Here is a 16165-nt window from a genome sequence, read left to right on the forward strand (position 1 = left end):
CACTGAAAGCACAAAGCAGGCATCTTCCCCTATCAACATAGTGGAAAAAAAGGACAAAAAAAAAAAGACTGTTTGGGTAAAAGAATATAATATTATTCAAAATGTTTTCCTAATTGCATTTTTTCCATTAAAAAACCCTGCATGTTAACATTGTTTTGTTGAAAATGGAAATATTTTAAATAGCTTCAAATAATGTTAATGAAGCACTGTTTTAATTTTGCTTCCAGGAAAACAAACCAAAATCCTATTATAAGTTGTTCTCCAATTAAGAACACTGCCATCGTATTGGTAATTTTTTCCCTTTAGCTGCGGGCTGACAACCTTCTCTTTTCCCCTTTTCCTTCCAACAGTATTATGTGAGCACAATAGCACAACAAAATGAAACTTCTGCTGAGCACTTTGCACAAGACACACATAAACTGCTCTTGTTTCTATTGCAATTGCATATCTCTTCTGGGTATGACATATAAAAATAGGTAATGTCAAAATAAGCCTGTTATATTAAGAACAGTTATAGAAGTGAAGATGTCTGACTGGGACTTAAAGCTCAGATCCTGAACACTAACAGTCATTAAGGATATTTTCTTCACATTTTTTGGTAAGGAAGGAATGTTAGGACTGATCACCTGACCAACATACAAATTTGAAAATTACATTTGACATTATCTCCCTAATTTCCTCCTGCTATTTCATTTAATACTAGTATTCATTACTTCTTTCTTTTTCTCCTCAAATCGCTTTTATGTTTGTTCTCTGCTGTTATAGGTGACCTAGAAAGGAAAAATAATTGGGTTGAAATCTGCTCTTCTCTATTTTAAATACAAATTCCTTTTTCCTACCCCCATTTTTACAGCTACCAGGCATACAGAGTATTACTTCCTCTCTCTGTTGCTTGTTCCCTGAAAAGCTATGTGAAGGATGCAGGAGAATGCTTGAGAAATCTTCTCACCGTGCAATTGAAGGAACAGGAAGTACCAAATCCTTAGCAGATATATTTTCTGAAAGTAATTATTAGGATAAATACTTTTAAATAAGGATAATTGGTATTTCAAACAGTATCAAAATGTTTCCAGATATTAATGTTTTATTCCTTTGGTACTTTGATGTCATATGCCTGCTGAAACTTCACTGAAGTCTTCTAGGAAAAGGATAAATAAAAAAGCAGCTTCCAGGGGAAAGAAATAAGCAAGACAGTAACCTAATCAGCCTGTCTTCATATATAAGAACATCAATTCTTTCATTACTTTTTTGTGAATCATCTTTTTAACAACAGCCGCCTTCTTTTCCAGTGCTGCCTGCCTTTCAGTCACAGATTACATATTAAATGCCACATTTCATACCCAAACACTTAAACACATTGTACCATAAAGAGCATCAGCATGCACTTTACTGCGGCTTTTCAAAAAGTAACCTCTCTGTTAAGTGCAACGCAGGTAACTAACCGGTTACTTTCCATGCCCACTAGGTAGCTGCTGCTTAAAGCGTCTGAAGCAGAAAAAAAGACAGGGTTAGCAAAGACTATTTTTCAATATCATTAGCTTTTAGCAACTGACTATTCAGAGTTAATTTGGATGCATTAATTTAAAAAACCTAGCAAGCCTATTAAAAAATGTTATGGCACTGTTGGAAATAATAAACTAGTGTCAGATCTAAAAAAACCCGTGACTTTCAACTCCAAAGATCAGAGCCACTTCTAGTATTTTGTCCCCTTCTCATCCCTGCAATCAGAGTTGTCCCAAGCCAGCAGCATTCCTTGTTTGTTTAGAGGAGTCCCTTCACGCAGCCTTTTCCTGCACAGTATCCTGGTCAGGTACAGTATTATTTGTCTCTCAGGTATAACAAGTAAGCCTTTTTTTTTTTTTTTCCCCCCCAAAGAAGATCCCTTGTATTTTCATGGGATAAGGAGGTGAGGTTGGGACCATCAAAAGGTTGTGGAACTGACCCCAACACTGACATGTGTCTGTGTCTCAGGCTACAGTCCCTGTGAGGTTTGATATTTTAAGACAGGAGTGTCAAATTCATTTTCACCAGGGACCACATCAGCAATTTTAAAATTACATTCAGCCCTTTGAAGGCAACCGTTAGGCTGATGTGGCCTCTGGAGAAAATGAGTTTGACACCCCTGCTTTAAGCTCCTGCAAAAGCCAAAGAGAGAACATTCATCCTGCAGTGAACCTGTTCCTCCAAGCTTCAATGGTCTTTCAGATCACTTGTCCACCACAGAGGAAAGATCTTCCAGAAGTTGTCACCCCAGAGAAGCAGGGCCTTTCCCAGCACCTGGAAATGTACCACAGCGGTAGTGTAACACTGACATCCAGTGGATGAAAAAAATGCAATTTCACTAGCCAACCTGGTCCCATTTTTTGACAGTAGTAATGGGGAAGTTATGAAAAAAATAGGAAGAACTATTTTGTTTATAAGTATCTGGACTTTATGAGAGCCAAAAACTAGCCTTGAAGCTGTCATCCCCCCAAATCCACAGGTGAACCCAGGTGGGAACTCCTGAGTTATCCATTTTCATTTCAGACAAACCAACAAAATCTGCTTGCTTTCCACAGTTCACATTTGTTCTTTAGCGTGAAACTACAGGGAGAATGGAGCATCACATCCGCTGCTCCACCAAAATGAAATGTCTGATTTCCTAGGCTTATGAAAAATAAAAAATTTTCCTTCACCTTGCCTTCCATGTCCTGCTACAAGCATACCAAAACCCTGACCAAAACATATGAAGGAAAACTTGCAAAAGAACACCAATAAGGGGAAAGGGAATCTAAACAGGGACTTTTTTCTACTTATGGCAAAGACAAGGTCAGCGTCTTGGACATATCCCAGTGCATGTAACCTGTACTCTGAAGTACATTAGATTTCGGCTTACACCAAGAAAAATACATGTGGATATATACAGTTCCTACTTAGTGAATAAACAATGAGGAACAGAGGCAAGATGCATCCCCAATTTATACTATTTCATATTGATTTATATAGTGCCCTTTGCATTCCTTAAAGCACCACAGTAACAAGTATGTACATACCCAGTATAAAATCTTATTCGTATTAATGGTGCTCTTTACCCCACCAATCAATGTAAAAATCAATTACCATTACCGAATGGGGAAGCCATCAAAAGATTCAGTGCTGTTTACTGACTTGTGTAGCTTGAGTACATATGGATCTCGTCTGCTGTCTGTGGCAGCAGCGCACATTGTTTTGCTGCGCTAGCAGCTGTCCCTCCTGGTGGTGACCAAACTGTGAAGGGCTCTATGGCTCCTCCACGGGAGATCATGTTTCCACTGAACATCCATTGACCTGTTCACTGATGACAGGCACATCACATCTCTAAAGTTCTCTCTTCATCACCAAAATGGTATTTTCAGCTGCCCCACTATTCTGTTGATCAGGTTGTAACAGGATTCTCTGGAGGAGATCAAATGAAAGTATCGCATTGGCACACAGCCCTGGGTGAGGTCAGGAAGTGACAGCCATTACAACAACTGCATAGTCTTCAGAAATAGTGGAGAATAAGAAGAATGAGAATAGTGACCACAGAAATTTGGTATAAGAAAGGATACCCTCTCTCTCCTCCCAGGTTATCTTTCACATGCTTCTGTTATTCCATGTATTCTCCTCAGCGCTTTCTCTCCCTGACAGTTTAAGAGACACGCATGCTCCCCTGGCCATGCTCTTCTGCTTTGCTAAACCTAAACCCCTTCTTTGGCCTATGAGAGTCTTCCTTCTACATCTCTCATTTTCTTTCTTTCCTTTCTGGAATCCAGCAGTGCTACCTCATGTCTGCTCTCCAGACCCCTCCAGCTCCGTGCTAATGCTGCTGCACCCCACTCCAGGCTTCACATCACCTCCCAGGAGAGCACCCCCAGGCCAGGTCCTGCCTCAAACACCCACTGCCCCATCCCCGCGGCCCTGGTTCTGCCTCAGCCCACTTCACTGATGTTGAAGATCAGCATTTATTTTTAACAATTACGTTTATAAATGATCCTGCAGTCACTGCAAAATCATCTTTCGCAGGTTTTCCTGATTGTTCACGGCTCCCACCCGAAAATTGTAAAAGTAATTTTCAGCCCAAAGAGCCTGCACAGTGAAGGGACTGCAGGCACTCTGGACCAAGGCGGCGGGAGCACCGCAGCCTGCCAAGCCTCAGGCCCCACTCCAAAAGAAACTGCAGCCGCCTTTCAAAGCGCGAAAGGCAAAACACTGCTTCGTGGAAGCCGACGCCTGAGCCCGAACAAACCCGATACCTCCCGCGAAATGTAAATCACGTGTGGGCTGGGGCAGCAGGCGGGCCCGGATCGCGGCCGCCCTGAGGCTGCCGAGGACCAGGCCCCACAGCTGAAGGCAGACCCTGAAGGAACGCCAAGCCCGGCATCATCAACCGCCCTCCCCCCAGCTCACCGCGCTGTGCTCCCACACGTCCGTGTGCGGAGGCAGACGGCGTGGCACACGGTGGGCTGAGCGGGGCGAACGTTTTGACCGAGCCCCGAGCCCCTCACCCCGCCAACGGCCGCAGCGGCCCCCACCGGCCCCGTCCCGTGCGCAACCGGCCGGCACACGTGGGAGCCCGCAGGCACGCAGCATCGCTCCGCCCCGCCCCTCTACTGCGTCGCGCGGTCCGGCACCTCCCTCCCCTCCTCCCTGCCGCGCTCCGGGGAGATTGACAATGAAATCAACTAATCAAAGGCACCTCCTTCCCCTTCCCGCCCCCGCGCGGCTACCCCCTCCGCCTACGGTTGCTGTGTCATCCGGAGGGTGACATCTGGGTCGGTTGCCAATTGGCTGCGGAGGCGTCGGCCTCCCGCCAATGGCCTCGCGAGCCGGACGACTGACATCTCCCCTGGCCAATAGTTCTTGCAGGGCCGTCGCGTCCGTGAAGAGAGGGGCGGAGCCAGGGTAAATGTCGTTGGGGTCGGTAGGGAATGTGGCGTTGTTGCCGTTCCGCGGCGGCGGCGCCTGGCGCCGCTGAGCCGCCATAGCCGCGGCAGTACTCGTTATCGCGTGTGCCCGTCACAGTGCCCTGCCCTTGGGGCCAGCAAATGAAGTAGGCACATTGACGTAGCCTCTCCTCCCGCCTCGGCTGAGGTGGGCCCCAGCGCCGTCGCGCAGGGACCACCAAGGAGAGCAGCTCGGTGGGCGGGTCTTCGCGGTGTAATGGTGTAACGGGCACGTCCCTTCTCCAATGATGTCCCAGGGTGCAACCCGCAACCCAATCCGTTGCGCGGAAGGGCGGGGCAAGCAGGGGCGGGAGAGCGAGTGCCCCATTTAAGGGGCAGATCCCGGAGCCAACTGGCAGAAAGGAAGAAGGGGCGGGAGCCAAGTGAGGGATTCGAAGGGGGCAATGTTAACCGATGACAGCCAGCAAGTGCAGCCAATCAATTAGGGCAAAGTGCTGCGACAGCCCAATTAGAAGCGCCCAGAGGCGGGCCTTCTGTGATTGACGTGGGCCGTGGCTAATGGGCGGAGAGATCCCTAAGGCTCTTCCTAATGGGCAGCGTCTAGGGGCGTAAAGGAGAGAGGAGGGAAAAGACGAGCAGTCGGAACGGCCAATCAGCGTGGGGGCCAACGGGGCGCCGTCCAATGGGTGGTGCGAGGGGCGGTGCGGAGGCGTGTCTCGGTGTGTTTGGGTTCGTGCTCCTCGGGGGAGGGAGACGGCGGCGAGGAAAGTTTGGGTTTGGTTTTTTTTTTTTCCTTTTTTATTTTTTTTTTTGGTGGGTTTTTTTGGAGGGTGGGAGGGCGTTTTTAGCAGCTTCTTCGCATTTGTTTCTTGGGTTCGTGTTTCCCGGGCGGGCGGAGCCGCCCCCAGCACTGAGAAGAAGGGGGCTCAGCGCACCGCGGCGACGCCTCAACGGTGAGTGCGGGACAGGCCCCCCCCATTCCCTCCCCCCGGGCGGCGGGGGGGAGGCGGGCGGGCTGGGGCCGCCCTCGCGGCCCTTCCCGCCCTGAGGACCCTCGCGCCGCCTCTGAGGGGGCCTTTGGCGCCGAGCGCGCGCGCCCCCTCTCCCTTCCCCGAGCTGCGGTGCCCCGGAGCGGGAGGGGGGGGGCCGGGCCGGCGGGAGGGGCCCCGAGCGGCCGCTCAAGGGCGCTGCCCCAACGGCGCCGGGGCTGCTGCTGCTGCTGCTCCCCCCTCCTCCACCCGGGCGAGCGCCTGTCCCGGGGCAGAGCCGGGCTCGCGCCGCCCCCCTCACGTGCGGCCGTCGCCCGCCGCGGCTGCGCCCCGTCGAGGGTGCCCCTCCGCCCCCTCCGGTTTCCCCGACAGGGCCCCGGCGGGACGCGCAGGCGGCCCCGAGGCCGCTGCCCGGCGCCTTGGTGCGCAGCGCCGTGCGCTCGGCTGGCTGCCGAGCCCCGGAAAGAGCCGCCCGCCAGCTCGCTGGCCCGGCCCGGGCAAAATGTGCAACGGCGGAAAGACCCCGAGGAGGCTTTTTGTGGCTGGGGAGAAAAGTGCTTTTGTGTGGTGTGGGGACAGTCCTGAGGTTACGTTGGTACCACTGCAAACCGCGCTGGATGTGTTGAGCGTGATGCTCGTTAAAATGTGTGTATGCGGGTGGGAGGAGCGGCCGCGTTTAGAGGTGTGTCCCAGGCGGAAAAATCCCCCCCAAAACAACAACAACAAGTTTCCGGAGTTGTTTGTAGCAGAATGAGCGAATGTTTGTTTCTGGAGACACTTGACCTGCTGGTATCTTGCAAGCTCCAATCTGCTTTATGAAAATGCATGTAGGAGTATCTAGTACAAGATAGAGCTGAGGCTTGTTGAATAAAACCAAGGTTCAACAGAGTGTTTTCCTAGCTAAAGTAGGCACACTTACTGCTGTAAACGGTACTTCATTTTACCATGTTTAACATTTCACTAATCTTAGGAATATTTGTTAATATATCTCTTCAGAAAGTTAACGTTTAGGTGGTTTTCATGTGGTTTGTTGTTTGGTTTTTTGTTTTGTTTTACAGTCTGTAATTATCAGTTTTCAATTGTGGCTTGTTAGGCTTTATTGTCATATTTTCATCCTGTACAAGAACTGTCAATCTTCCTGAGAAATAGTAGGTAGGTCTTTGGGATTTGTTTAGCTCTGTATTTGAAAAGTCTATTTTCCTTAGTATTTTCCAGTACTCTTGCTATCCAGATGAATTGAATTTCAGTTTCTGCTACAAGTGTTGTAGAGGTAATGTCTTAGATTTGCAGGGTTGTTAAACATGTGCACAAATTCAAGCAGCTTTGTAGTTAGTTTGTCTACACTGAAATTGCTGGACAATTCCCTCCTCTCCTATGGTGACTCTCTCTAATGGTAAAGATTCTGTGGAACTCGTGCGCTGTTGAGACGTGAGGTGAATACTCTCACCTGTTGCATTACCCGAGGTCCTGAATTTAAAGATAAGGTCAAGTTTTTCTATATGATCCATGGTTAATGCAGGGACTGCCATGTAGATGTACGTCAGGGAGTGGTTTGTGAGGGTGACTAGTCAATTCTGTAGTGAAGAAATCACCCTGCAAAATTTGAGGCTGGGGAAGGGTGGATGAAGTCCAGAGTGGTGTGTGTTAGTAAGTGTGTATTGGCTTTTCTGCTGTGAAGTTCTGGGTGAAATAAGGTGCAGGCAGATCTTTCTTTGTAGAAACTAGGTGAGGTTATCATTATACCTTCTACTTTCATCTTGGTTAGCTATATGGCATGTAAATGTTTCATGAATATACTATTTTATGTAAAACTATACCTATGTATAGAATTAGCTTAGAAGTTTCAGTGCTAATTGGTAAAATTCTAATGTGCATGCTTCTCTAGTGAATTTGGTTTCTGTTTTCTCATAGTGTTGTTATTGGGACGCCTAGTAAAGGGAATTGCTTCAATCCTGTAATGTGTCAGTACTGGAAAAAAAAATTAGTTATAAACCAGTCAGTGTCTCTTGATTAGGCAGCCTTATGAGGTGGTGTGCTACTGCAGTTTCAGTATAACTGCAAATTTAGTTAGAAGTCTAAGCTTCCATTTAAATAATAAGCTTAAATGTTTGGAGATAAAAATCTTGAAACTGTGAATCAAGAAGAGCCTCATCTGCCAGAGTTTGTGACTGAATAGTCAAATAAAACATCTAGGTAGTACGTGTATCATGGATTTGCTTGGTGATGAGTGTTAAAACTTGATGTTGGAGGATGATTTGAAGAGGAGAGAGCTTCAGGAGAGAATTTTGTGTAGTTCTGAGGTAGTATATTTTACCTGAGATCTGCCCTCTATTTTAGGAAGTAAGAGAGAGGAAATAATTTTGTTTTGCAGAAGCAATGGGTAATATACGTCATATATAGAGAGAGCTGCATCTAGAACAATGGGATGAATAGCTGGATCTAGAATGATGGAAAAGATTAGAGGGTTGGTGTAGAGTAAGTAATTTGAAAATGCGTTCAAATGGGGTTTGTTCTCTTGGGGTTTTGAGTGGGGTTTTTTGTTGGGGTTTTTCCTCCAGTAGAACTGGCGTATTTTTGCTTGCAGAAGAAATTGAATTTACAATTAAGCAGTGTCAACTGGAGATCATAGAATAAGTCTAAGAAGCTTAGTTATTGACTTGAATGAGTTTATTAATAGTCAATGGTTCAGTTACTTTATTCCCCATTTTCTGCAGAATGGTTGGATGCAAAGTCTCTTGTCCAAGTCACTTATTGCCATTGTCGTGTTTATTTTCTCAGAATGCCTTTTTATACATAGATATTGCCTGGCTTGTGCAATCATGGTAATAGTAACGATTATCAGTCATTTTCCCACTTCTTTGCAGTGGCTTTCCTCAGTAATTGCTCTCTAGTGCTGCTATTAGATTCACAAATTCTGTCTATACTGAAGATTCACAAATTCTGCAATACTTCTACCTTACAGCTTAAAGCTATTTGATTCAGTTCTTTATTATTAGCTTTTGTTTTTCACTCAGCCGTTTTCTGTGTATAACTTCTGGATCAGTAAATGTGTCATTGTGAAGAACCTGTGGTGTTTGTCTTCATATGATAAATTAAGCCTATTTAGCACATAGATATGGGGGGAAGTACCTGATACTAGCAAAAAAACCCCAGTGGTTTTCTTTTAAATTTTCTGTCACCTCAGAGCTTATAAAATGTTTGCCCGAATTGCTTTTCATGATCTGTTTGTTGAGATTTCAGAAATTTTGGTTGTGAAATATTACACTGTTTTGGGGAAAGAATAGCAAGAAGTCAGACTATCTTGGGGAAAGAATAGCAAGAAGTCAGACTATCTTGGGGAAAGAATAGCAAGAAGTCAGACTATCTTGGGGAAAGAATAGCAAGAAGTCAGACTATCTTGGGGAAAGAATAGCAAGAAGAAGTCAGTCTTCAGTTCTAATAGCAAGAACTTAGTACAGAGATGTTGAGCAAACAGTAACGTATACTTCTAATTGTTTGACTAGAGGTGGTAGAATAAGATATGGATTCTTGCTGATAGTCTTCCTTAGCTTAACATTTATTGTCTCTCCCCCTTTTCAGATAAAATATGCATGTTAAATTTGTTTGTTCTTTCAGCAAACAATGTGTGGAATAGGGACTGAAGAATTGGTTTTATTTTCTTGTGAATCCAAACTAAACTTTCTCCTACTATCTGATAATAAAAATAGGGGTGCTTTTTGGTACTTGAGCCAGCTGTCACTGTCAGACAAGTAGTTGCCTGTTGGTATTTCTGCTTGTGGAGGGACTAGGGTAATAGTAATCAGAATATTCCGATTGCTGTTCCCTGTCACTTTCTGTGGATAGTAAAACTTTTATACTTCCTTACGTTTCTCTGCTTTACTGTTCATATGCTCTTCGTGTTGCACCTTTTGCTTATTTTTTTTATTCTTCAGGGAATTAAGCATGCTTTGCTGCAAAGAGTTGGTGTATTTTAGGTTTTCTTTCTCCTTTGGAGCCGTAGGCAGTATGCTAAATAATTTTTCCCTTTGCTGCCTTACAGCGGTAAGAGGGAGAGGGTGGTTTTGTACTTATTATGGTTTTCATCATGTTGTAGGGGAATGTTCTGAGGTTTTTAAGTTTTCATCAGTGTACGGGTTGTGGTTGGAGTTTGGATGTTCTCTGTGTTTACCATGTAGTGAGCTATGGAGATGACCTTTTCCAGTTTCAGCTAGTCAGTACGGATTGCGTTTCTGGGCCTTGCCAGCTTTAGTAGTTCTGAAATCAGATATCTTGCATGTATTTTCTGATTTAATGTCTGTGGATTAGAAAAGACACAATAGTCCCTCTGTGAAAAATTCTAGGAAGAAAATTGGTGTTCTATTTATGACTTCCACTGTTTAAAAAAATTTAAATACCTATTTAAAAGGGTAAAATGGATCTGAAAGTAGCTCTTACCGAGTTTAGCTTTTAGGTCTGTGGAGAAACATACTGCTTGTCAGGAGAAATGGGAGGTACTGTAAGGCAGCAGTCCTGCTGTATTTTATAGGACACTGGTCGGAATAAATGTGCATATTATAAACTGGTAGTTCATGTATTTTGACCCCGTCAAACAGAAGACTGAAGGCTGAAAAGCTAATTAGCGGATGAAAGGATAAGAAGCAAAGTTGCAAAACAAAGAGTTGATAATTTTAGATAGCCTGACAGAGGATTAGGCAAAAGATGATACAATAATGTCATGTTGTCTGTGTGAGGGGAAGCCCGCTAAGCTATCCGAATGAATAGTGAAGTGTCATTAGTGTTTTTACTTGCATTTAATTTTTGTAATTTCATCATAGTTCTTGACAGTGTTATAAAAAGTACTATAGTGAAAAACAACCTCACAAAGGGTTTTTCAGTAGTGTATTAATTTTTTGGTAGTGAAGTCGGTATTAGGATAAATTTATTCTTTTACGCCATTTGGTTTGGTAGCAGTCTACAAAGAACATATTTTTTGAGTACTGTTAACTTTCTTCTGTTAAGTTTAGAGATTTTCAAATTCTAGTCTTTATTTTGCTAGTTGAAAACACTTCTTCCTGTTCCTGTGATCATCTTGTATCCTAGAGGTGCAGGTTTTTTTCCTACTTGAGTCTCTCTTTTTTTCTTACATCAAACATTGGTTGTGCCTTGCAGTTCTCTACTGTGTTCTTCATGTGGCAAAAGTAGACTTCGTGAGAAAGTTTTACAAGTTAAACTGAAAGTATGATTTTAAATCAAGAAGCAAAGTTTTTGAAAAGCTGTATGCTGGCATTCTTGGTTTAAGACCTGTCTTTTAAGTCTACACATGATCAGAACTGAGAAACGTCTGGGCTGCACTAAGGCAGTCGTTACCAACCTTCCTGGCCCTGTGACCTTTCTTCAAAAATCTCGTGGCTGTATCACGCCAGTGGTAGGAAAGGGATTCACCTCTAGGAGACAAAAGTATCTCTCCAGGGTCTGGCTAGTCTACTGTGGACTTAACATGCTTTGACCCTGGGGGAGTCCACCAACGTTAATGATAGTAGGCCCTCCTGTTTTGCTGCTTCTTACAGCCAAGAGATATAAATTATCCAGCAACCCTGTGTCAGCATGGTCTAGTTATAAACCTGGATGTCTTACGAGTTGTGTGTGGCTGAAGAGGCACAGGTTGTGTAGCCCTTTGCTTGTGCGTATGAAAACCTTTTACTTCTCTCCTGGGACATTTTTTTTGATCTTTAGCGATAATCTGATGACTCTCTTTGTGGAGACAATTGAACTGCCATAGAGTACATTTTATTTTCTCACTGCCACCAGCAGTAGAATCTGCTTTTTGTACAGCGGTACCATAACTTTGTGATTTAAAAGTTTTTCCAGAAGTTAGTTTTTGTAGAAACTTAAGTCACCTTTACAGTCACTTTCTTTACTGATATACAGTGAAACAATGTTTCAAATGTCCAAGGCCTCTGTTGCTTGCACACTGTGACTTAAGAGACCGTAAGTTAATAATATTAGTAGGTGCAACTACCTTGAGGAACAATGTTTTTAATACAATCGTAGAGAAAGTATAAGTATAAATTCTTGATTAAAATATTTTCTCTCTGAGATAAAGGAAGGGAATGTGTCCTGTCGTCCCTGCTTCTTACAGAAACTAAAATCTACTTCACGCCAAAATGAATTATGATCCACCCATGACCTGAAGCAGCTGAAAATCACTTTAACAAAGAAGGCAAATAATATGTTGCTTGACATAGTTGCTTTACAACATTGTTAGCTACTTCTATGGCTTTTAGTATGTTTCTTTGTGACCCTTTCCAGAATTTTTATGCATTGAAATTTTTCCTAGGTATGTTTGTGTGATTATAATAGTACTGCTGTAAATATAGCAGTTTAACTCAGTTTTGGAAACATGCTTATTCTGAGATTGATGCTTGGGGGGGTTTGTTTTGGTGGGGTTTGTTTGTTTGTTTTGGGTTTTTTAAGTTCACCTTAAACTGCTTCTAAGTATAAATCCAAAAAAAAGAACACTTTGGCACAAATGCGTGTCCACACAGGAAGTTTTACTATTACGACCATTTTAATTTAAATTTATATCCTTCTGTATATATTTGGGTTCTGGGAAAAAAATTTTTTCAAATTAGCTTTCTAACTTTTTCTTTTTGTCAAGTGGCTAAGATTCTACCTTGATGGATTTTAACTGCATTTTACCAGATGTCTATTCTTGCAATTACAAATGCAGATGAGTCTCTTTTTGATGAGGTGAACAAGAGTGCAAAAGAATCAAGCCACAGCGCTTGTTTGAAGCTGTTCATCAAGATACAGACCATTTTTCCTTGACAGTGCAAAAAAAAATTTGAATTTTTTCTTACATTAGGAAATTTTTAGCGATGGATACTATCTCATACTAGTATTCCCCTCTCCATCATATTGTCTTTTTTTGGTGGTGATTTTATAAAGGCACAACTCATATCTCTTAGGTCTTCAAAACGAAGTGAGATACTAAAACTTCAGTTGAGGGGTTTTTTAATATAGCTGTGCTTTTTGCTTGGATAGGTGTTGTGGTGCTTCAGGATCTGCTCATCTACTTTCTGTGGCTGGTGTGCTGACAGCATGAACAACATGTGCAGATTTTAGTTATCTATGTTTCTATTATATTTAATAAAAGGTTAGGGAAACGTTACCCATGTTTCTGATGGCACTCAACTTTGCTGAATGAGACTTAGAAGGGGAAAAAGGGTGTTTTTTTTTTTTTACTGCACAGCTAGACTTTTTCACTCACCTTTTAAACTATGATGTTGCAGTAAGTTAGCTGTCTGTAACTCTCTTTGCTCGATGTTTTTAATTTTGAGTACGTGGAGAAGCAGCCAAAACTGGCCCATAACTTTCTCCTTTGTTGGAAGTTAACTCCTTGGGTTCTTTCATATCAAAAGGCCAACTTGATATCTTTTCCCTGTCCTTGGCAATTCATGTATTGCGGAAAATAGATTCAAATTGAGAAAGACTTCCTGTTGATTGAAAAGGAAATTAGCTTGTGGAGAAGTGTCTCAGGGGAAAAAAGGTATAAGTCCCATTGTGTCAAATAGTTTTAGCATTGGCTAATAAGCAATGGAAAATGCTCCTGACAGCGAAACATAGTGATGGCCTCAGGGCAAGAATACGGCGATGAAATTGGTCTGTTCTGTCTCCAGCTCTAACCTTGTATTTATCCAACTACTGCATAATGTTACTTTCAGCAGTTTAAGTAACTAGATAAAGTAGTACTTCCCTATGTGTGGATACTGTATATCAGCTTAACCTGCCTCTACTTCAGCTGAGTATGTAAATAAACTAAAAAGTAACTTCAGTTTTACGAAGTTTTGACTCAAAAAAATAAGTGGGAATTTTTATTACTACAGTTTCAGATTGAATCATTGATGAACAAAAACTAATATAAAAGTGGAAAACATTGAAACATGGGAGCAAATTTAAAGAGTTAGGTTTTTAGATATGGGGAGAAAGCTAGACTCTGAAAGTCAATTGTAATGTATTGCAAATAGGTAGCCTAAAGGCAGGCTTGTCTATTTTTGGTGGAAATAATAAAGATTGGTTTCTTATCATTTAAATGCCACTTTCAGAGGAAATTAGATGTGAGTGTTGAAGAACTATTTTATGCCAAACCCAAAAGACCAAAAATTTGGGGCCCTGACCTCACACGTACTTGAGCGGGTTCAAAACTCTTTTTGCAAGTAGTTCCACATTCAGTAGGTCTAACTGAGCATGTTGATCAGTGTTTTAGACTAGGATTGTATCGCTAATAACTTCCATTCTGTTTAAAAAAAATTGTTTAAAACAAAACCATAAAATGAGTGCATTGCCTCATTTCTTTTAAGATTGAAATGTGTTGAATATAGAGCAGATTTTTGAAAGTTAGCTTCCTGTTCCTTTCTGAGGTGCTTAAATAGCTGAAAAGTATAATTCAGACTGATGTCAAGCTATAAATATTGATGAAGCTGAACTTGGCAGCTGGTTATGTTGAAAGTTGGTGTTTACAATTGTTGTTTAGAATTATTTGCTTAACAACTAAGTACTTGTTTTCTTTGACAATAATGGTGTTAAGATCTTGGACTTCTCTGCATATATAATCATGTTAGTAGGAAGTCTTTATATAAAACAAAACCTCAGTTATTAATGATTAGCAATGTGATAAATACAGAACATTCATTTGGAAAATTTCGGGGCGTAAACTAGCAAAGAGTGCAGTAAAGAATAAAAGCAAATTGTGATTTCAGCTTCATTTTCCATTACCCTCACCAGCCCTCTTTCTGGCTCTGTCTTGGCTCAGACTGGCTATAAATGCCTGCCCAAAGCTGCCTTACAGGCTGTAGTGCCACGACCTAGAGCTCCTCTGTGCACAGCAAGGTATATATGTTTGTGTCCTGACTGCTGGAAGAGTTGGCACCAGTATTGCACACTGGTGTGAATTTCCTAACAATGCCTCTCTTATTGTAAAAGATTACAGAACAAAGCGGGTGTTTTAACATGGGAAACCTCGATACTCTTCTAATTAGAATATGGGAAGACAGTAAGATCTGAAAAGTTTGAAAGGTGCTGTATCTTCCAATCTTATATTTGAATGATTTTTAATTTTTAGTAGTGCTGTCTTTTAACTTCTGTAACCGCTGAAGTTGCCACTTAAATGTGTCAATGGATAAGCCACCCCCCCCTCCTTCGTACATGCCTGCTTACTACCTTATCAGTTTTAATTTAGTTCCTACTGCTGGTTTTGATAAAAGTACTGGACTTGGTGACTGTTACTTGTGTCTCAAAGGAATCCTTTGATCCTGAGTTGTCTTTCATGGTATGAATGATCCAATGGGATGATTCTGTTTGGATGATCAGCAAAAAAGGAGTGAGTTATAGTTTTCAGATTTAAAGTTGAATGATTGAGAAGTAGACTTCTCTCATAACATTTTGCTTAAGACGGAGAAAAATGTTTAAAGCCTCTAATCTAGTATAACATCCCCCCTCCTTTTTTTCACCTCTCCTCCAGGAAACTCCAGTCCTCTAGATTTGGAAGACTTTCTGTAATTTAGTAAATGTCCTCAAATAAAGGGTTGCTGCCATTGTACTGGTTTTGCTCCAACAGTGCCGAAGCATTGGGAATGCTGGTATACATGGATTGCTGGCACCTTGAGCATCTTGACTGCATTCCCATTTTTGCCACCGGGGCACCATTAAATTACATGACAGTTGTAACAGTCATGGTAATGACTGCTTGTGTGCCATTACGATTCAGAGCATTGCCACCATTATCAAGCAGAAGCAGTATTAGCAGTGTGAAATAGCCTCTTTTTTGTGCCTGAAAAGCATTAGTTTGCAAGACCCAAGAGAACAGAAGACTAACAATTGAAAAGAATGAGTTTTTTCTAGTGATAGTTTGTTTCCAACTTTGCTAAAAAAAATTTCTTTCATTATGTTGGCTGGGTAAAACCTTGATATAGAGTGGAAAAGTAGCCAGCATTCTCAACTCGTGTCTTAATTCCTACATGCTCCGTTCATCACCAAAACTCTTACTATGCTGCTGACTGTCAAGAAAACACTGTTGGTCAGTTAAGATAAAGAGTACTCCCAACAACCTCAGTTTATGTAGTTTCCGTAAACATTGTCCTACAATGTTGAAGGACTTGAAGAAAAAAGTAGATATGGTTCTGAGGATGTTTATTTACATATAAATATGTATATACACACACGTGTATATGTTTTTAAATGTGTGTGTGTATATACATGCTTCAGCCACACTGAAAAGATAGTGGGACAAAGCAC

At 42.4% G+C, this 16165-nt stretch overlaps 1 protein-coding gene across 3 annotated transcripts in view; it reads left to right on the top strand.

Annotated features, from left to right (window-relative positions):
- Positions 1 to 5750: 5750 nt before the first annotated feature.
- Positions 5751 to 16165, top strand: part of TNRC6B (trinucleotide repeat containing adaptor 6B) — a 132349-nt gene continuing 121934 nt past the window's right edge. For all 3 annotated transcript variants that reach the window (XM_065634670.1, XM_065634708.1, XM_065634678.1), the window contains exon 1: positions 5751 to 5857. The gene's annotated coding sequence lies outside the window, so the exon portion shown is untranslated. The remainder of the gene's footprint in view (positions 5858 to 16165) is intronic.

This window comes from Caloenas nicobarica, chromosome 1 (assembly GCF_036013445.1).
Source record: "Caloenas nicobarica isolate bCalNic1 chromosome 1, bCalNic1.hap1, whole genome shotgun sequence".
Lineage (NCBI taxonomy): Eukaryota > Metazoa > Chordata > Aves > Columbiformes > Columbidae > Caloenas > Caloenas nicobarica.